Source organism: Poeciliopsis prolifica, unplaced genomic scaffold (genome assembly GCF_027474105.1).
Source record: "Poeciliopsis prolifica strain line A6 unplaced genomic scaffold, Auburn_PproV2 SCAFFOLD026, whole genome shotgun sequence".
Taxonomy (NCBI): domain Eukaryota; kingdom Metazoa; phylum Chordata; class Actinopteri; order Cyprinodontiformes; family Poeciliidae; genus Poeciliopsis; species Poeciliopsis prolifica.
The window spans coordinates 2,461,890-2,483,645 of record NW_026562401.1 but is presented as its reverse complement, the minus strand read 5'-3'; the positions used below and the strand labels follow the sequence as shown (position 1 = coordinate 2,483,645).

The 21,756-nt window shown below is 37.7% G+C and overlaps 1 protein-coding gene across 1 annotated transcript in view; it reads right to left on the bottom strand.

The window, feature by feature from the left end:
- The window catches only part of galnt1 (UDP-N-acetyl-alpha-D-galactosamine:polypeptide N-acetylgalactosaminyltransferase 1), a 54,129-nt gene extending 36,559 nt beyond the window's left edge, over positions 1-17,570 (bottom strand). Inside the window, exon 1 of the mRNA XM_055047549.1 lies at positions 16,935-17,570. The gene's annotated coding sequence lies outside the window, so the exon portion shown is untranslated. The remainder of the gene's footprint in view (positions 1-16,934) is intronic.
- Between the last annotated feature and the right edge of the window lie 4,186 nt (positions 17,571-21,756).

Here is a 21,756-nt window from a genome sequence, read left to right as displayed (position 1 = left end):
TCTGGCCAGCAGCCGTTGCTAACAGGACCAGGCTTCAGAGCATGCACGCCCCCCAGCTGTGTGTTCAGAAGCTCCTGGCAACATTCCCAATGCCGAATTAAATTCTTCGTAGTTTTATGCAGTGAGAAATGTCCTTTTCTGACTGACTTTTGGCAAAGTGTGAATTGAATACATTCTTTGAATACTGAATTTTTTTTCTACTTTAAAAGCACTAATTATATCAAGCAGGGACACAAACAATAGACTTACAAATAATTGTCAATTTATGGTATATTAAATTAAATTTAGCTAGCTCCACTCAATTAACGATAAAGTTCGTGCAGACCTTTCGGTGTTGTAATGTGGCCACAATCCAGAAGAAGGCGCTACTGGTCATCCTGAAGTAGATCCAGATGTAAGAGAATAAGATGGCCGATACAGGATGCAAAGTGCACTTTATTCGCTTCCGTTTTGAAATACAGACACTCGACAATCTCCGTAAGTTTTATGTTACAATAATTGTAACATGGCGGAGAAAAACAAATGCCAATAAGCACGATTGATTTTGAAGGCTTCGGTGAGTTAATGCACTTCATGACGTCAAGTTTTAACTTTCCTTCAAGAACCACAACAACCTGGTTACATGCATGATACAACAAGAAGGAAAGAGTTTCACTTATTTTGTTCGTTTCATCTTTTATTTTTCTATTCAGTAAACTGATTTCCTATTTTGCTATATTTTATAAATGTCTAAGTTTAATATTGTGAGAAAGCTGCATTCAATTCAGTCTGTATTTAATATAGTTGACACAAAATAAATGTTTAAATATGATGACAAACATGCTTTTTATGTTCAAAGATTGAGAATAATTAGCCCTTTGTGATTTGGAAAGATGGTAAACCGTTGATAAAAGAGAAAACTAAAGTTTGAAAGAAAATGGCCACTTATCAAATCATTACTCTATTGATAAACTCAGTCAACTTTAGATTAACTTAATTAACTGATAATTTGCAACTCTAAGATCACATAAAAGTTAATTAACTTCTATATAGCATAGTCTTTTTTCTTAAAACAATGAAAAGTATAAACATGTTAAAACCAAGGATTCAGGCTAAAAAAATGTACAGAAGAGCCAAACTGAACCTCTAGGCCTGACATTTTAACTACTCTGGAAAAAGAATACTTGTTCGCCATCTTAATTTTATATTTGCTGGCTCATTTCCATGTACTTCGAGGAGCACCCTTGCTGTGTGCTATGCAAAAAAAAAAAAAAAAAAAAACTTATTTTGAGAGCCGCTGCATTTGAATTGTCTTATCTAAATCATTAAGGCATCTTCGACTTCTCTAAAAGTAGGCCATCAGCATTTTTGCAAATCAGATAACATCTGATGCCACATCACTGACATGCACGGTACACCTCAAGGTTCAGTGTTTGGATTTGTCACGTGTCTTAAACTTGCATGTCACCTACCATAGATAATGCAGTTCAAAAACAATTCAGTACATCATACAGAGCAGTAATTAGCAAAGTTTTATCAAGATAATTTGTGGAATACATCACAAGAATGATAAAAGTGATAAGATGCATTAAAAACTCATTGCAGTCTTATTAGCAATAATATATTAATTATGTGGTTGTAACTACATGACACTGCTGCCGAACCTCTAAAAAAATGAATAGGTAACTTCAGGCCCAATTACATTTAGTGGTGCAATTTTTTAACTAAGCAGCACAAATAAATATATTTATTCTTATTTTCAAATAACCCAACTATAAAAATAATTCCAGCATTATTCATAATCTTTGCAAACTTAATCAATTTGTGTTCATCCTTGTCAAAATAAAGTATAATTCTTATAATTAAAAAAAAAATAAAACTTCACTGTTAAGGTAACCGCTTATTCAGATTTCTTAAACCAACTTTTAGAAATAAGTATGGACCTTTTTTCTCATTTGACTTCCTGTTTTGTTATTAGTCTGTGAAACACTTTGTGATGTTATCTGAAAATAAACATAAGGATTCCAGTAACTGAATAAAACCAGAGGAACATTAGCACCGTCCCGCTCCCCGTGTTTTCTTTCTTTTTTAACACAAACATAACAACATGACATGAAGACATAATGGCAAAACAATATCGTGTCACATTATCTGATTCGGTCCGAGGCCGACATTTAATAGCTTTCTGGCTGCCGCAAAATGAGCAATCAATAAGTGGATGACATCTAAATATACACATAAAGCATGAAGATGAACTCGCAGACGTTTCTGAAAGCAGCTGGTGATATCAGAATTTCATTTAAGCAGCTCCATCATGAGATCAATAGCCCATGTCACTACACACACACACACACACCCCTAGTCACGCTAGATAAACTCCAATAAGCTTCCATTGTGCCTTCTAAATGTTCAGCAATAACTTGAGCTTAAAGACTTCAGGTAAAACCCCTCTGTGAGCTCCTGGCATGACTAATCTGGCCCTCCTCCTTTAAATCTAGCCCTGTTAAGAAATCTAGCCTGATTAAGAACTCAGAGATTTTCTTTCTGTTCTTCTGTCCTATTATGTCTCTGTATTCCCCGGCTTTAACACGACTAGATCCACGCACTGTTAAAAAATGCCTGTGGTGCTCAGTTTCTTTTTGCACATATTCTCAAATTTAAAACGCAGATGAAAACGAAATGAAACTTGTGCAGTTTCATTTCGTACCTCAGGGCGCCTGTAAATACAATGATTCATCAAGTCATGCAGCTCCCTGCTTCAGCTTGCATTTACATTAACAATATTTTTAACTTGGTTGAAATTACAAGAATTTAGTCCAACACTCGACATTCTACAAAAATTGATCCGAGACAAACTGCTGGATTATTTATATGGAGCTTAGTGCCGTGAGTAAGGCTTGCAGACACTTGCCAATTGCAGATCAAATAGCTTTCATGTGACATACTCTGATAGCGTCATTGGATGGAGAAGGAGCAGGGTGAATAGGACAAGCAGCCACCAATGAGAATGCAAAGCCTATTTGAGGGGGTGTGAGAGCTGAAAGCATGTAGAAGGAACCCAAAATAAAAAAACATACTACAAGCCTGGCGAAGAGTGTGATGAATACATCCTGACTCCCTTGAAATAGGTGTGTTAACATAACAGATTTGATAAAGACGAGCTGGTGACAATTTGCAGATCGACTCCCACAAGCAGAGGATCAAACAAACAGAATAGATGAGAAGAGCTTCCTAATTGTTCCATCATACTCCATTGCTGATCATTGCAGCACAACAGCTGTATTGGTTTAATTAAAATCCCTCAGACAAGTCAAGGATTGGGTTTAGAATGTCATCTGGTTTTGTACAGCCCTCATGCTGCCTCATATTGTGAAAGAGTGAATGTACAGATTCTTGTAGGCAAACAGATGAAAGGGTTGTTTTTCAAGACACTACAAAATAGGTCACGTCTGTTAAATCTTACACGTTTAAATAAATCAACAGAAGCGAGGCGGGAGTTTGTTTAAGGTTTTATTGCAATGTGTGCCAATTGAGATATTCTTTTCTTTTTTTTAACTCAGCCATGTTTGGTATAGAGACGCAAACAGCAGGAATGGGGGGCGCAGGATCATAAGAGCTAACAACGAAAACACTGATAGTCATGTATATCAAAGGAAATGTCAGGGACAGAGGAAAGAAATAAAAATATACAAAGGTTGTGATTGTTATGTATCGTTTGCAGGTTTATTTATGAGATATTTTGCTGTGGAGTTCAAACATAAAATATTGTTAAAGGGGAAATTTAGCTTTCTTTTATAAAATGTTTAAAAAACATTTTTGTACATAATGTTGTAGTTTTTCTGTTATATTTATGAAACTTGAATCATGGTAAATATGAAAGAATGAAATAGCTCTTTGGATTTTTTTTCCAATTGCTTTGTTTGCTCCATTCTCACTAAATATGTTAATGAATAGAGTTGGGTGGGTCAAAGTGGAATTTAGAAAAGCAAAAATTGAACTGGTGAAATTTGGGAAAATAAAGTAGATTTCATAGGCCCCTACATGGCCCTGAAAACACCAGCCTCACTGTGGATGGATGAAGTCAAACCAAGGGCAATCATGGAAAAAAAAGTTTCAACTGAGGAGGACAAAGAAAAAATGTACACTACAGGTTAATTTTTTTTTTAAGAAAACCATGGATTCTTCCATTGTTCACAACTTTGTGCTGGTCTATCAGAGACAGTCTAAGAGGCATTGAAAATATTCACCAGAACTTAAAGTTAACAAATCGTATGAGCTTTTGTGGTTGTTAAACCAGAACAGACTGAGACAGACAGCTAGAAAAAATAAGCAGCCACAGACTCCAGTAGTCTAACAGGAAAAGAATGTGAAAACAAAAAGGAACCTGCTGTTAACATGAACAATTAAACTAAACCAAAACATTTTCTGATTCAGAATTAAGAACGATTTATCTGGCTGAGAAAATACAGGATCGATATCCTGCTGCTCCGTCTCTGGCCACTCTGACCCAAATCCCCCCCTCTGGCAGATTACACACACACACACCCACACACACACAGACACACACACACACTCTTCTGAGATAAATGATCACATAGCGACTGACATTTGTGGCTTGGTGGAAATGCAATTCCTCATGGGTTAGCATGCATACCCACACTTAGAAAGCAAAACAATGGATGTGCTGTTCTGCAATTCATCAGTCAGGACTAACTGTTGATATGGCTATCCATGTGACCGAGCCAGAACAACTCTACTCAAAGAGTCCTCAGAGACACAAACACACAGACACTTAAAGTTGCAGAATGGCAGCCGATAAGAACTCGAGATGGATGGCTGTGTGCGTCCCTGCTGCAACTTTATCAGGGTCACCAAAAGACGGATGACTCACTCTGACAGAGTACAGAGCTGCACAGCGGGTTCTGTCCTTTTAGGCCAAAACATAATACGTTGCTCATCTTCAAAATATATTGGAAAGTCACAAGTACTTTCTATTTCTGTTCGGGATGAAAATGTTGCCTCAAGGAATCCTTGACTGATACCTCTTCTGTTTTTTTCCCCCTGAACCAAAAATAGTTTACAATGAAATAAAATTTTTAGGTAATTAGCGAGTAATTAAAAGTTATCCTGGAAAAGCCAACGCAAGCTGAGCTGTCTGTGTCAATGCTTTGTGCTGCATTACAGCTTTGAATTGCTTGTCTAAAATTTTAAACGGAGATGAACAATTGAATTACATTTTTTCAATGCATTAAAAAAGACAAACTCAGTTTTCTGTCCATAAGCACATCAATACATTTTTATTTTTGTTTTACAAAAAAAGAAACAGTTTTGTGTTAATGGATAAATGAGGCTGATATGTTCTATTTCTACTGAAGAACTTGCACTTTTCTCTTTGATGAAATATAGTCATTTAAGAAAGGCAAATACTACTTGCAGCAAAGAAAAAAATATACTATGAAAAATTGGCTTAGCACAGATGTACCTGCATGAAAACATTTGAAAAGTAGGGATGCACTGATATAAAAATTAGATATCAGTAACCAATATTATTTTTGCCCATATGGTTGATGACTGATATTGACCGATAGTATTATATCCAGTATATGTATGATCCAACTCACTGAGACTGGAAAACGATCAGCACTGCTGACACCGCTTCTTTGCTTCAGTTAAACTTTCCACAATCCTTTGCTGTATCACAATCTAACCAAACAATCATGACCAAACAAATATCACATAACCAATCCTTACTCATCCTGAAACACAAATGGTAACAAGATGGGGAAAAAACCCCATCAGTTATTAATATCAACCCAGTTTAGACAGCTCAAAGGAGGCACCACCATTTCCTGTGGAACTTGTGCAGCAAGGCGACAATCGCTTCCTGTCCTCCAGCCAAACAAAGTTTGTCCATGCAAAACTTTTAAGTTTCACACTTAGACACAGTGTAAGTCTATATGCACATCTAAGGTTGTGCACACACAGCCTTGAAACGCGTCACAAGAAAGTTGAAAAATGTTGAACTCTGGTCGCTGTCCTCACCATCGCATCCTGTGTGTCAAACATCGGCCAATACCAATGATAAAGCCGATACGTTGGGCACCCCTAATGAATTAGTAAGGAAAATACAAGATGTGGAGAGACTGACATACAAAATAAAGACTAAATTGGGAACAATGATGAACGGCAAATATTTGAAGAAATAAGGGTATCAATAAATCATGCAGGCTTTGTTTTTTTTTCTTGCTTTTTTATAGGAATAAGAAGAAAGTGTTTCTGTCAATGTTCTGATGTTTACTTGCTGACATTTGTCTTCATAAAAGAAATCCTGTGGACTAGTCTTAAAAGTTTACATCCAAACAAAGATGTGTTAGATCCAAGTATCCCTTCTGATTTAAATAATTGATTAAATATAAAAAGTGGAAAGCCTTGTCTCTCATATATAAAACAGTCTGTATAAAATAATAGCTCCCTTTGATAAAAAACAAACAAAAAAAACATCACTGCTTTTGTGAATCTAATAAAAAAAACTGTAGTAATCTAATTATAGTTGACTGTTTTCTTTCCAGTTACGGAAGTAAAACACAATACATTATAAATCAGACAACATTTTGGAGTTATTTTCTCTGGTCAACAGTTTTTGTCCTGGTTTTAGTCGTGTAGCAAACATATCAGACACAGTGTGAGCTGACATGCTGTTTTCATTGTCTTTGTTCTATTTTATGTGAATATTTTTAATTTTGTTTAGCGTCTTGTTTTTGTTAACTAGACAAAACTGAAATTTCCCAAAATGAAGTTAGGAAACTTCAGTTTTTAAATGTGCTTTATCAATAAATTGTATTGTACATCCATTTACTCCTATTTATGAAAGTATTAAGATACCCTTTTAGTATTTTACCAAACATTAAATTTTTAATAAAGAAAGTGGTTTTTTATTATTAATTCATTGTAAACAACAACAGGGTGAGATAAACCAAGAACAACAATGCTAAAAAAAAAGTAGGAAAAGCCATCAATAATTTCAGCTCTTTTAAAGAAGATGAAAAATATATTCCTCCAGGTCAGGATTATATTTCCATATTTGCCATGCAATCATTTCTTTATGAGTCAGCAGAATTTGGATATTTGCTTCTAATGTTGCCTGGAAGGAAAGGAAATCCAGGCATGAGAGTCAGCATAGAAAATAACATGCTCCTGTTGGCAGATGTTAAGTGCTGCAAATAAAGACACATTAGTGGTGAAGGATCACAAAGATGATAGCCAGGAACTAAACTGAACACAATGTTCAAGGTTACTCAAGGTTTTTTCAAAAAACTGCGACAAATCATATTTTTTTATACTTTATTAAAGTGTTCAAGGTGACTCTTCAAGCTTTGTGCGATTCATACAAAGGACTTTAGGATCCAGCAAATCACAACTCACAGCAATGGTAAACTGAGTATTGGGTCTGGTAAATCAATGGAAAAAAACAGGCATGAAACCATTTATTTTCAGTGATATTTAAAATCATCTTCCACTGTCAATACCTCGGGAACAGAAAGTTTCAGTCCATGTTCTGATGTCCAAGTATTCCTCGCAAAATAATTGTCTACATAGAATAATCTGGAGTATAACCTCAAAATATCAAACCATTAACACTTACAAAACCGGAACCAACAATTATTTCTAAATTTGAATAACTTTCAAACATTACTCTACTTTCTACTTTCTGTTAATTATTTTTCTAGACATCAGCCTTTTACTCTTTTCTTGTGAGCAGTAAATTTTTTTGTCTGAATGTAGAGCTACCGTTCAGCTACTTTGGCTGAAGTCACTTGATTGCAGTTTTTGAAAACGACACTTTTGAGAGCAAAGAAACTGAAGTCCAGATCATTTTTGTTCAAATTTTAACTCACCTAATTACTCATGCACATTTGCAATAATAAGTAAAGGAAAAAAAACATATATATATAGCATATGTAAACATAGATACAATACTGATCAATTGTATTTATCATTTATAGCTGAATTGCATTTACTCCACAAAGACATATAAGGAGATGATTCCGTCAGCATTGACTCTGAGAACAGTGTCAGCTTCCTGCTGTCAGATCAGCCATAATATTATGACCAGCATGGGAACTCAGACTGGCCAGGGACTATCCACCCCCAGATTCAACTAACTGCAGCGCACTGTGTAATCAGACAGCGTTATTCATCAAATTTAGCTACAGTAAATCATCAATAGATCGGGTAAAGCTCACGCAGTGCCGCGGTGAGCTTTACCCAAACATGATCCTGTCACCAGTTACCATTATTTCTATGGACACCAAGCACTGGGAACAACCCAGACAGAGACTGTTGGTTGAGTTTAGATCAGTGTCAATTACAGATAAAGACCAGGGCTACTAATGAAACTTATTCCAAGTTATTTGCCTGTTATTAAGATGATACTTGGTGAAAGCCAAAACACCTGCTTTTTAAAAAAAAAAAATTGTAAGTTTTTATGACACCATGTAAGTTTAAAAGTAAATGTGCTCTTTGTTCACAACAGTACTTCTTTTGAACAATTCTGATCATTGTAAAGTAACATTGGGAATCTAACTGAAGTCCATGTTATTGACTAATTAACTGGTATGGTTTACCAGCAGACAGGTCAACTCTTATCACCTTCACAATTTCTTTCAAAACAATGCTACATCAGAAAGAGGAATCGGGACAACTTCACTTCATTGTATTGAATTAAAATTATGACAGGATAGGTCTGTAGAGATTTATGTTTGTGATCTGAATAATTTCATATGTTTCAATTCTTTTGGAATTGAATGGATTAATTCAGTTGTATATTTCTACATACAGTAATTAGATATGACTTTCATTGTTTGCATTGTTAGTGCCTTGAGATGACTTGTTGTGAAATGGCGCTATATAAATTAACTGAACAGAAATAGGTCAAGAGTGGAACAAACTCAAAGCACTGTGACCAGACAAAGCCCGGTCAACCGGGCTTTGTATCAACAGAATGCTGATACAGTGTTGATGTTTTAACGTCACAGGTTTTTAAATCTTTGTAACGTGTCACCGCAAATTCACCCTGTTGTATATATAACAGAGGAGACTGTATTATCTTTTAAAGAACACAAAAATAATAAAACATTACCCAACAAAGAGCAACACATAATTTGGGGAAGCAGATTGTTTTTGTACACTGAGGAAGCTAAGAGATATTCCTGCAGAGCCTTAATCTAATATTCAACTATAAGTGTACCTTTTACCTTCAAATGAGCTTGTGATGCTTTTGCTATTTAACAACGTTGGGACACAGGCATCCAAGCAGAGAGCAGAAATAGCCCATTAAATCCTCCTCAGAGAAGAGCCAATGCAGAAAACAAGAGACTGCAGCTAGGAAAAAAAAAACCCTCTGCTGAATACTGCGCTAAATCCTATTTCCTTATCGTTAAGCCTGCAGAAACTCTGTGTCCATCCAGCTGAGACACACCGAGTGTGACAGCCTCTGAATCATCTGTAAAGGCTCTATAGGCAGTTTAAATATTCTCTGCCGCAGCTTCGGTTTACTGCTTGTTTTTTTTTCCCTCCTTCACAGCTACAACATTTTCCAACAAGGCAATTTAAGAGGAGTCAAAGTGCAACGAATAAGGCAGGAACAAGTGAGGTCACCACATGACATAACTCAAAGACCGTTCTCCTCCCACTCAGTTTAAAAAGCATGATCTCTTCAATATAAATTAACCTTCACATGCAATTTTCAGGGAACATATGTGCTGAACGCACACGTGTGCAGGATTTACGTGTTTGTGTTGGCCTTTAACTGGTTCCAGTATGAGAGACGACAGCACAGCACTGACAGGACTCCCTGGTGGCGCTGGCTGACCCACTTCGACGCAATACTATCCCTAATGTGACCTGCTGCAGAGCAAGAGGACACACACAAGGAAACACACAAATACACAAAAAATACCAAGGAAGTTGTCTGCTTACAACTCCTAAAGGACGGCCAGCCAAAAAAGTGCTAAATACTCCCTACGGTTTACTTTTTTTCCTCATCCTACTCTGAAGACCATCAACTGAAGTGCTATCTGATCCAGCTAAACTACCTATCTACATCCTGAGCGACCTCCTTTAAGATCTACAATTAATCCAGCCTGTCTGTTTTAAGTAGGGGAGCTGATATAACAAGATAAGCATCTTAGAACAACAAACAAGCCATCAAAGCATGTTTCTTTAATTGAAGAGAAACAAGACGAATCTATATTCAGCACTGAAATATCACCGTGGCCTGGGTTTAACCAATTAGGAAGTGAAGTAACTTATGACTGTTTCAGCCATTTCAGAGCTGAAGCAATGTAACAGAAAGGCGAGAGCTTCACATAGCAGAGCAACACAGCAATACGTTAACAATAACTTCATATTTCATATGTTATTTGCAATGTTTATGTTAGTTGAGGAAATCCTCTCAGACTGAAATTCAATGAAGTATTTATTTATATGCCAATTCCCACTAATGTGTTCTGGAAAGTGAAAAAAACTTCTAAGAAAAATTTCTTATGAGTATGTAAACAGAGAAAATAAAGGATATTTTCAGATTGTAAAAATTTACTTGTATGTGTTCGGGGAAGATAAATGTGTGCCCACTTGTGCATTATCGCTGTCTGGAGAAATACTTGTTCAAAAACATTTGCTTTTTACTAATGTGCCCTTTATGTGAACTACCATAGTGGTGCAATTTGAGAGGATTGTTGCAAAGTTCAGCCTTATCATTAATATCACGTCATTCAGACTGCTCAGAACTTTGTGACTGATTTCTGACCTCCAGTTTTTATAATGCTTTCTCTTCAAGAACTCCAACTTTTTCAAATCCAGCCTGTTCCCTGACAGACAGAGGTTGAAGGATCATACAAATCGCCTTTACTGTAGTCTGTTCAGCTTCCTGCTATCTGCTGAACGTTTTGCTGTTCTGCAGCCCTAATAAACTTCTGAATGGTCTCAGAGTATTGCAGAAAATAGAGCGTCATTTTAAATAGCTCTTTACATCTCTGAGACTGGTCATACTGAAAATGGGTCGCATCAACTTTTTCTCATTCAGTGTCAGCAACCGCAGCACAAAGTTTGAGTTCATAGTCAGGGTAGAACAAGCTCCAACCAGTCACAAGTCAATTTCTCTGTGTGTTTCTAATTCTATGGAAATACTTTCCAGCAGATTCCCCTGAATGCACCAACCAATGATGTCCTCTGAAAATGGCTTTAGGTTCTGATCCAGTTATTACTGACTAACACGAATCACTTCGGTTGACTTCACGCAACTCCAGCTTTCTTATCTTTGCAAACCAGTATTGCTAACATGTATACAGCTTGGAGCAATTTTATTTATTTTTCTTACTCCAGAGTATTTTATGTTCAACAGCTGATCTCATTTTACATGATAATGGAAGAAAGACAAAAACAAAGTGATTGAATAAACTTTTTTTAAGAGTTGTTCAGAGGAGCAATTGTGCTTCATGCTGGCAAGACTGCAGGTTTCAAAAGTGAACTGAGAGTAACCACACTGCTTTATCCATTAGGAAAGACTCAACCACCTTGCATTAGTGGGTTTAGTAGTATTCCAGAATGCATGCCAATACTAAGACTGCCGTGAAAGGCAAATGTTAACCAGCTTAATCAGCAGGGAGATCAGACGAGCAGTCATCCAATGTGCTGAGAACAGCTGTTTCTATTTTTTTTTTTTTAAAGAAAAGGCTAAAACAAAGCAAACTAAATTGGAAGTTTTGTATGTTGAAAGACAAAGGCCCAAAGCAGTGGCCTCACTATAACAACAGAAACATGGCACAGCATAAATGTTGGGTGCTTGCACCCAAGTTTGCATAGGTCAGCAGAATAGACTTTTTTTGTTCCTCAAATGATTAATCTATCACAGCAGTACAAGTACAGTTTTTAATAAGGAAATTATTGAGCGTAAGTCACCTGACTAATTAACATACAATTAGATTTTTAAAAAACCCAAAATCACTATTTTGTGTACATTGACCGGCCATTTTATTAACTACACTTGTTTAATTAATGGAAATAGCAAATCACATAACCGCTTAACTCATTTAAGCGTCTCAAAGTGGTAATGTGGTTTAACTTCAAACCGAGTATTAGAACTAAGGAAAAAGGAAATCTAAATCATTTTAAATGCGGCATGGTAGGTGCTAGACAAACAAAGCTTAGTATTTCAGGCACAGTCAGAGTCAGAATGGTCCGAATAAGAGATGATCTCCAATTATCAGCAGTTGTGAGGACAAAAACAACTTCTTGACATCTAATGAGAATATCTTGACTGTCTGGTCAGATGGAAAGACAACAGCAGATCAAATAACCTCTTTTTACAACCAAGCTGCTGTATGTGGAAGACCTTCATTAAATATAAAACACTTTGAATCTTGAAACAGATGGGCTACAGTAAGACTACACCGGGTGTGAGAAAGAGGAAACTAAATTTACTTAAAACAGACTCACCAAAACTTGGCTTTAAGGATTCAATAAATACTTCATGATCTAATGTGTTTATTTTAATCAGGAACATTCAAAGGGCAGGCCCTTAGTACCAGTTGAGCATTGTTTATACGCCACAGTCTGCTAGCGTATTACTGCTGTCCACAAACCATCCCTTTATGACTACAGTGCATGATCCGTTTAATGACGACATCGAGCAGGATGACTTCCCATGTCACAAAGCGAAATTCTCCCAAATTGACTTCCTGAGTGTGGTAATGATTTCACTGTGCTCCAGCTGCCTCCGCAGTCACCAGGTCCTAAGCCGCGAGAGCAGCTATGGGAATTGGTGGAAATTCATGCCATTAATATGGATCAGGCAAATCTGCTGTCATTTCAATACAGACCAAAATCTCTCAGAAATTATTGTGGCAACTTTCTGAATCTATGTTCCAATATTAATTGGGTGTCCAGTTAGAACTGGACAGTCAATAGTCACAAAGTGTACCTAATAAAGTGTCCATACTCACATGGAATTTAACAAACACATTCATTTACTATGTTAATTTGATGTGGTTATGTCAATTGAACAGTTTTTATTCTTTTCACAAAGAACATAAAAGTTCTTTGACTTTTATGTTCAGAAATCCATCACAATAAACATGCTAGAGAACAGAGAGTACTTCTTCACATTTTGCTACTTTATGAATGGTTGAATGAGCATTTTAAAAGGGAAAATGAGTGTTATTAAAAAGTACCACCTTGAAAGTTGTGTTCAGCAGATCCAAAACATGCTGAACGCAGCTGTAACTGGTTGCATTCCCAGGCCAGGCTATTGAGCAAATGTCTTCCTCTTCTCTCTTTGCCTTACTTCCTGCCTGTCAACTGTCAAAAAGGGCTCTAATGCTACATAAAATTATAGAATAAAATTGTGCCACCCAAAGATAACAAAATATTGCTTTTTGGGACAGAATTAGAAGGGAAAGCTTTACATCAAGTCTCTGTATCTTTTCCAGCAATGTTTATCCGATTATAGCTGCTGTGAGGGATGGCATTGTAACAAAGACGGGTGACCTAAGTTTTGGTATGAGGTCCTGATGCATGTGTCTGTTTGCATGTGCGTTTAATCTGGCCGTAGTCTGGATGGAGGAACAATGGCATTCCTGTGCTCGGAGCTCCAGGTGGCTGTGGAAACCGAATCCTTAACCAAGCCTCCTGGCACACAGAGTCCCGAGAGCGCCGAATGCTGCTGCATGGGCCAGAATAGAGCTATTGTTTCAAAGCCACCTCAGCGCAATAGGAGGACCAAAGACATGCTCAATGTTAAACTGAGTAGATATTAAAGATTGTCATCCATTACATGACAAACTGAAACTAGGTGAAAGTATGAGAACATACACATCTCAATGTCATGCTCCACAATGTTAAATGAAATCATTTGTTGAAAATGAAAAGATAATAATTCTGAACTACCAGTATTGTCTTTGCGCAATCAATGCAAATGTGAAAACACAAGTAGTCTTGCTGCATGAGCTACAAACCACATCTGACAAACTGCCAGACTTTCACATCCTGTATGTTTGACACCTTCATTTACCCAACCCCTCTGAAGAAAGAAAAAAAAAAAAACGTCATTATTCTGAAAGCTTAAATCAGTCATTGAACATCTGGACATACAAGCTCTGCACATGTGCTGCGTCCTGGCCGCAGGGTTAACAAAAAGGCCAGGAAACACATCTACCGACTTCGACGGCCTTGAAATGAGGAACATGATTCATTTCCTTTCAATGCCTGACAGTCATGTTTTACCACAATACTGAGCTCAGTTGTGGAGCCCTGAGGCGATATTTTGACACAGTCAGGTCAAAAGCATTCATTTGGTCCAGTTAAGTTTGTTGCCATGTTGTTCAGCTTCACCTCTCACACATTCGGTTCAGACAAAATGCGTAAAAACATTTCCTTTCGGCACAATATGCTGCAAAACCGCTGTAAACAACACAAATTTTGCAATGAAGTGCTTGGACTGCAAAGAAATGTTAACTAATTATTTAGACTATGACTGTGATATATTTACTAGCGCCATATGTTGGTATAGGGTGAACAAACTACAACTAAGGTGTTTCGAAGGTAAAGCAGTAGATGTTGGGCAGAAGAAACTAGTTGTTGGTTTGGGAATAATTTGATTAAACAAGCTAATATAAACCTCACAACACCTCGTTTAAAGATCCTCAGCAGAACAGAGAGGAATTCACTCAGGATTTTTGTAGCTGTATGTGGTGAGTCAAGCAGCTCTTAAAGGATGAAGTTACATCTGCTTTAGGAGGAGGTTGGTAAGGGAGATATAGCAGCTGCTAAAAACAAATTTACCCTAGCATTATACTGAGAGACAAAACACCAGATATAAAATTGGCCAGAAAAAAGAAAAAAATGACTGTGGCTTGTGAGTGAGTAAGGTTGACTGCAGTATAATTGCAGAACATATCATTCTGATTTCTTGAGAGCTTTAATTCCACATCTGAAATGTTTTTAAGCGTATAAAAATGATTGTTTCCCAACTTAGACATGCATCCAACTTTTGTTGTTATTAAAAACATTGAGAAATAATTATCAGACTGATTTTTAAGAATCCCAAAACATATGAGTTATTTTTCCTATCAGTTTCATTTAGCTCATAAAAGGGAGAAAGAGACAATTTTCACACTTGGTAACCATGTATCATCACTGCCTCTGGGTACCTAAATATTACAAAGGTTCTTTTGATTTCTCTGAGTCTTGTTGCGCTAACTTATTTATTCTGTTTATTCTTGAGGGATGAAAGGTAATTACATTGATTAAGTTTATGTTTACACTAGAAAGGCACCAATCAATCATGATCATAGCCTCTGATCGGCAGGGGACACACTGACTTTTCTTTTTTATCATATTTATTGAATCAAAAGCAAAAAGCCCCATAATTATTTGTCCATAAATATGTGAAATAACAACAGATACTATTATGGATTTTGCTGACTTTAATAAAAGTAAATATAACAGATAAAATGTTAGTGATTTTAATAAATGGGGACAAACGTGTGATTCTTTGACTTTCTGTTGTATTCAAAACAACCACTTCTGTCAAAAAACTGGCAGAATGTTAAATTGATCAAACTCAGAATTAAAAATAAGTTTGCTTTGAGTTAAACTGCATTTAATTAAATTATAACGCTCATCATGCTTTATTGTCACAAAAAGAGAGGCTTAGAATCGCAAAAAAAAAAAAAACATTTGAAAGAATAAAATGTCATTTAATGTGATTGTAAGCTGCAAACAAAGTCAGTTCAAGAAATTTGCTCATTAATCGTTGTTCCAGACCTCCAATCAGACCTAGATTTTTACACAGTAAGTGTGAGAGCCTCTGCCACAGGGGATAAAAATATATAAGCTCAACTGTTCCTCTCTTCTTAAGAGACATGTGAGAGCAAAATTAATTTGTTTCCTGTCAATCATACATCTTCATCCTCTGCTCTGCATCCGTGACTCTTCTTGGCTAGATGGCAAATCCATTTTCTTATCTCTTGAGATAATTACAGCATTGTTAATGCATGCTCGCTGGAGCACAACCCTTCATTACACACATTCCCTGACATGTCAACCTCTAACCACCCAAATCAACTCCAATAAAAGGTTCTGCAATTTATTCATACCCTATTAAATGTGATAAAGCTGAACATTCTGATCACCCTTTTCCCCCTTTTTATGCCATAGCTGATCTGACCTCTATGGCAAATCAGCAGAGCCCCAAACAAGAGGTCAAACTCTGGTTTAGGGCTCATCCTCCCAACCTGTAATGCAACACTTCAGCTCTAATGTTTCAGGGGGAGGGAAAATAGGAAACGACCACCAGGAAGAGTGCACACACACACATTCTGCATTGTGAAAGCATGACGATCAACTTTGTGCATGTACTCCTTCCTTTTCTGCTCCTATTCATACGCATGCAGACGGGGTAGGGCAGCAGCTACCTGGCAGTCATCAGAATCAACCCTTACTAAAAGTTACTGCAGCGAAATGCGGCAAATGTGCGATTTTTTTTATTTTTTTTAACCTGACAGTGGCCCATTCACCGCAAATCAGCACTCAAGGTTGAACACGAAACGCCACATCTTGATGAGAAGTCTTCAAAATGACGGTTTTCTGCAAAATCCTGCAGTCCGTGAAAAGTATTTAAAGGTGTGTTCGCAGGAAAAGCAAGTGTGGCGACACAATGCGAGTGGTGAGGTGAGAATCAGCGTGTTAAACGGCGAGTCGCATCACATCCCCGTTGCTCGGCTGCTTCTGTCAACATAACGCTTTCAGCTCGGAGCTCCGCTCCGCCGCTGCTGCTCCTGGATGCCGTTAGAACCTCGCTGGCCAGCGGCGGAGCCCAGCGGCGGAACACGGGGCTCCAAAAACAACAACAACAACAAGCATAAAGAACGTGTTTCCACGCGCTTTTGTTCGCTTACCTGCGGTGACGGGTCACGTCAAGCTGCCGCCGTGGCGCAAAAGACCGCAGGCTAGCTCCGAGGCAGAAAACTGACGTTGATACGACACAAAGTATCGCCGCTAAGTTAGCGGGCTAGCTAGCTTAGCGAGCTAACGATGTGGGGAGAGCGGCTCCCTCAGAGCGGTCGAGACGAACCAGGCACCTAAAAATCCAGCCGCTCTGCGCGCGGCTCTTTTTTTTTTTTTTTTTTTTTCTGATCTAAAGGGACGCAGTCCAGACTCAAAAATCGCTACAGCATAATTAAATCCATTTGAGGAGGCTGGGAATGCGAGTGCCGATTCAGTCTTCAGTGCCTGTGCTGCGCCGTGAGCGCTGCTGTCTCTCTCCCGTGTGGACGTGCTGCCTCTGCCGCTGTCTGTCTGACTGGGAGAGAGAAGCCCGGCTGGCTGCTGGTGTGCAGAGCAAACACTAGCAGCATCTCTGCTCATCCCTCCCTTGATTTCCTCAACCCGGAAGAAATACCACGATTGATCCTCTCCTCGGATCACTGTGTGAGACGGTGAAGATGCGCTTAATGCTTGATTTGATTATTTAAATTATACCTGACTGACAAATAAGGGGAAACAAAAAGCAACTCTCTTTAGATCATGAATGATAGGGATGAAGATTAGCTGCGTGAGCAGCAGTAATGTGAGACAAAAACAAATCAGCAGTCACATCAAGTTCTTTCAGAACATGACATTTTAAGGGGATATCCACATAAATGCTCTTATTATAATCAAGTCAAATCAAAGAAGTTGAGGGCAATGTTTATTTCTAATTAAATTTTAAAAAATGCAAGCAGCATAATTAATTATGTGGAAAAGTATTTATCCGTTACAAATTCTTTTGCTTTTTTGTAATACTTCAGTGTTTCAGATAATCAAACAAATTTTTATATCAGACTAAGCATGACCAGAATAATAACAAGTAGTTTCCAAATGTTAATACAGTTCATTTCTTAAAGATGGGCCATCGGGTTATTATGTATTTTTCAGGCACATAGTTCTATTTTATGGTACAACCAGGTAACTGTGTTACCTTCAGTTGTTATGAAAAATGTTGTGCATCAAATACGACTTAAAAGAAATTTGACTTTCCCATGTAACACATTGAAACCGGCCTTTTTAAAAAGCTCCCTCTCTTTCTGACACTCGGCCTTCAGCATGTCATCCCAACAATGCTTCTTCATGATCCAGTTTACTGTCATTCTTTGGAGAGTTGGACCAAAACGTAGTTTATTTGATGATCTCAGTAGATGCAAAGCTTCAGTAGGTGTTTGCTCAGGGTTACTGCTGCTTCGCTGGTCGAGCTGAGTGTGGTTTGGGGGGCGCAAGGGAGGAGTGCTCTGTTAGCAGAAGCTCTGCTGGGAGCTTAAGTGTCAAGGCGGAGCTTTGGGTAAATATGTGGTGCCGCCGCTTTGAAAGAGCAAGCGTTTAGACACCCACAAATGCCTGCCATGGGAGATTAAAGGATGCATGAAAGAATCAAAGCAACACTTTATGTAGGTTTCTCATTAGGGAATAACATTATAACATAGTATAAAACTTGATTTTATATAATTCGCCCCTTTAAGAGAAGAAAACCAGATGCCTTGTAAAAAAGATGTCACCCCCTGACGTGCTCAGAACTATCAGATGGATGTAAGTTTCCTCCATTCTCTTCATTATTGTTGAATCATGAACATCAACCTCACCTGGACAAGTAAGGCCAGCAATGTTTTAGATGTTGTAATTTTTCAAGGACATTTCTGCAAGCCGACCACTCCTGAAAGTTCATCAGGTTGTCTTCAACTGTGGAAGCTCAAAGTCTCAGACCTTGCAAGCCTTTTCACACTGATAGATGTCACCATCTCGTTTGTTCTTGAATAGCTCTCTATATAAGGCTTTTCTTATTTAAAACATGTTTAAGAGACTTTACATTGTTAGAGAGCTTATGTTTTAATCATTTCTTGACTCTACAGGCCTGTCCGTTATCAAGCTTGGGCGTGACTCGTACAATAGAAGCTAAAAATGTAGTTAATTACTGTTCTTAAATAATTTAACAAGGAAGTAACCACCTGTTCACAAAAAATCTGGTTGGTTTAGATATTCCCCCCCCCTATTAAATGGAATCATCTTATGTAAATGCTTTTTTTTGTTTGTTTGTTTACTCAGGTCACCTTTGAGCAATATTTAGATTTGTTACATGCAATCTGAAATATTTAGTTGTGACTCAAAAGCATAATAAAATAAATCTGCAAATTCTTACACCTGTCACTCACAGTCGTGGCACTAAGGGAGTTATTCTACATAACAGGGACTCTTTAAAACACAAAAAGATTATAGTTTTTCTAAACATGTGATTAAATAAATAAGAAGATATCCACCTCTTTCAACAATATTTATAGTTGTCGCCAGTGTAATGAACGCCTTCCTCACCTTTAATCAAAGATGCAGAGTTTTAGAAGCACTAAAGTCTACACTATAAGTCACCAAGTGTTTCATGTGGAATACAATAATTAAAACAAATAGTTTTTACAAGAAATTTGAGACTTGGCATCTCATTACAGAGTAGCAAAGTCGCTTGTGTAAAGTACAGGATTTGTGATCTCGCATTGTATGTGTTAAACAGCCTTTAATTTACATTTTAGGATCCTTAGAAAAGGAAAAAAGAAAATCTTTGAATATTGTTGTTCTTATTACCTACTGTTTTTCAAAACTAAGATATCTTTACTGTATTAGCAAAGAGTTAAATAAGAACAAAACTCACCTTCATCTAGGGCTTCTGCACAATAGAATGGATCTCTAATTTAGTATTCGTCAGGATGAGACGTATTTTAGTAGTTAAAGCTTAGCTTCATTTACAATGCATAAAACCTTTATGTAGGAATATCTAAAATTAAGCTACTGCGCACTTCTGGAGTATGTGGGAAGCACTGGCAGATCTCAAGGTCCATAACCTTTATGGGCCACTACCTGCAAACATACCATCAATCTAAAAGCAACTCAGACAGAGCCAGGGGCTTGACATTTATGGCTACATTCTGAGGATAAAAAAACTGAGCAGGAGTAAAAGGTAACAGAAGAAAAAAAAAGTGAATTAGTTTCTTTTTTTGCACCAGAAAGAAAAGTGGAACTGTTTGTGGCAAACGGGAAAGTTACAGAAAGCTATAAATAATATGTCAGTGGCATTGCTCACTATTGCCTCCTCCATCAGGGGAGTGCTTAATCGCCTTGACTGCCAGGTACAACCTTTTTAGGAACGATTTAATGCCAGAATAAGGGACGCATTTGGGAATGCTTAGATTCTTGCCAATGCATAGCAAAGCTATCTACCTTGACTCAGCAGCTTCATTTTCTTCTGATGTTCACTATGTTCCGACTCATTTGCACCAATAGAAAATTCTGTTCCTGATTGGCAACACAGCTTTGTGATGAATTCATGGCGGCTAATGATCTGATGTGCGATACGGCTTGAGTACACATTTTTAGATTGTGTACTCACACAAAGTGGTTTGTGTGAGTTGGGGGGCATCACAGACAAACCATTGTTGGACTTAATGATGTCCTTGAGGAGCTACCTGTCAATTTTATGACTTGACTCTGTACCTGCAGAAAACTTTCTGCCTTGGCGTGATGAGATTTATGAAAGAGCTACATCCATTCTTGTTAGGAAGCCAGATTTAACAGAGAGGTTTAAATATGCACTGTAATACAATTAGCCACCTGGTATAACAATATGATATGCAAAAGGAACAAACACCTTCACAGTTACTTGTTGTTTATGATTACTTATTTTGTTTTGCAGGAAAAATTTAGCTTTGGCTTAGAATTTAAAGATGACATCAAGTTTTTCAGCACCTCCAGGGGTGACTTCAGACTTGTCATTTTCCAATTATCTTACTAAGCCAAGCTTACAAGAACCTGCAGGATTTTCCAGCACAGCCAGATTGACCAACTTGGAAGGTATGATGTATTCTAGTTGTTGTAGAGCCAATTACGGCATTTGTTATTGCTTACTTTGTACCTTGTATATTCTCACCACTAAGTGGTTCAGACCACAGCTGCAAAACTCACCCAGAAAACTTCTCCTGCATTGATTATAGCATAATCAATATCACACACAAACATAAACGTATGCTCTGACAGCTAAAGGAGGAAGAGATAATCCTGCTCTCTCCTGTTCTTACTAATAACTTTGCATGCGAGTTATTTTTAAAGGCAGTTTTTATAGTTATATTTACATTATCGACATCATAACTGGATTATTTAAAACCTAAGGACTGTGGGATTTTCTTACTTTTATTTTTGCCTTACTTTTAGTTAAACCAGAGCAAAATGCCTCCGGCCAAACCCAGGGTCTTTAGTAGTATTACACAATGACTTCAGTCTATAGAAATGAAGATTCAATGGCTGGAGGTGAGATAAACGCTACGTGTGGAAATTTAACAACTCTTCCTCAAATCAACAGAGGGTAAGCACCAAGCAGCTTACCCTGGAACGTTCAAGGTGAAACAAAAGTCTTACACTGCAGATCCCATGAGACGACTAACAGGGAGAACCCCTCACCTGGACGAATCAGCGTGGAGTTGAAACTTCATCACACCTGAAGTTTCAAATTCAAATGTGCTGAAGTTGAAACCCACCTTCAACTTCAACACCTGCTCCGCCAAAGAAAAGTAACCTAGCAGCTGGAACTAAAACGGCTCCACCGACCCCGCTCCCAAGGACAAAGCGACCAGCCCAAGCCTCAAAACATTCTGACTCCCACTGAAAAACAAATTTTCTGCATTTCAGCCTGAGCCTCTGAGTGAAGCCTCG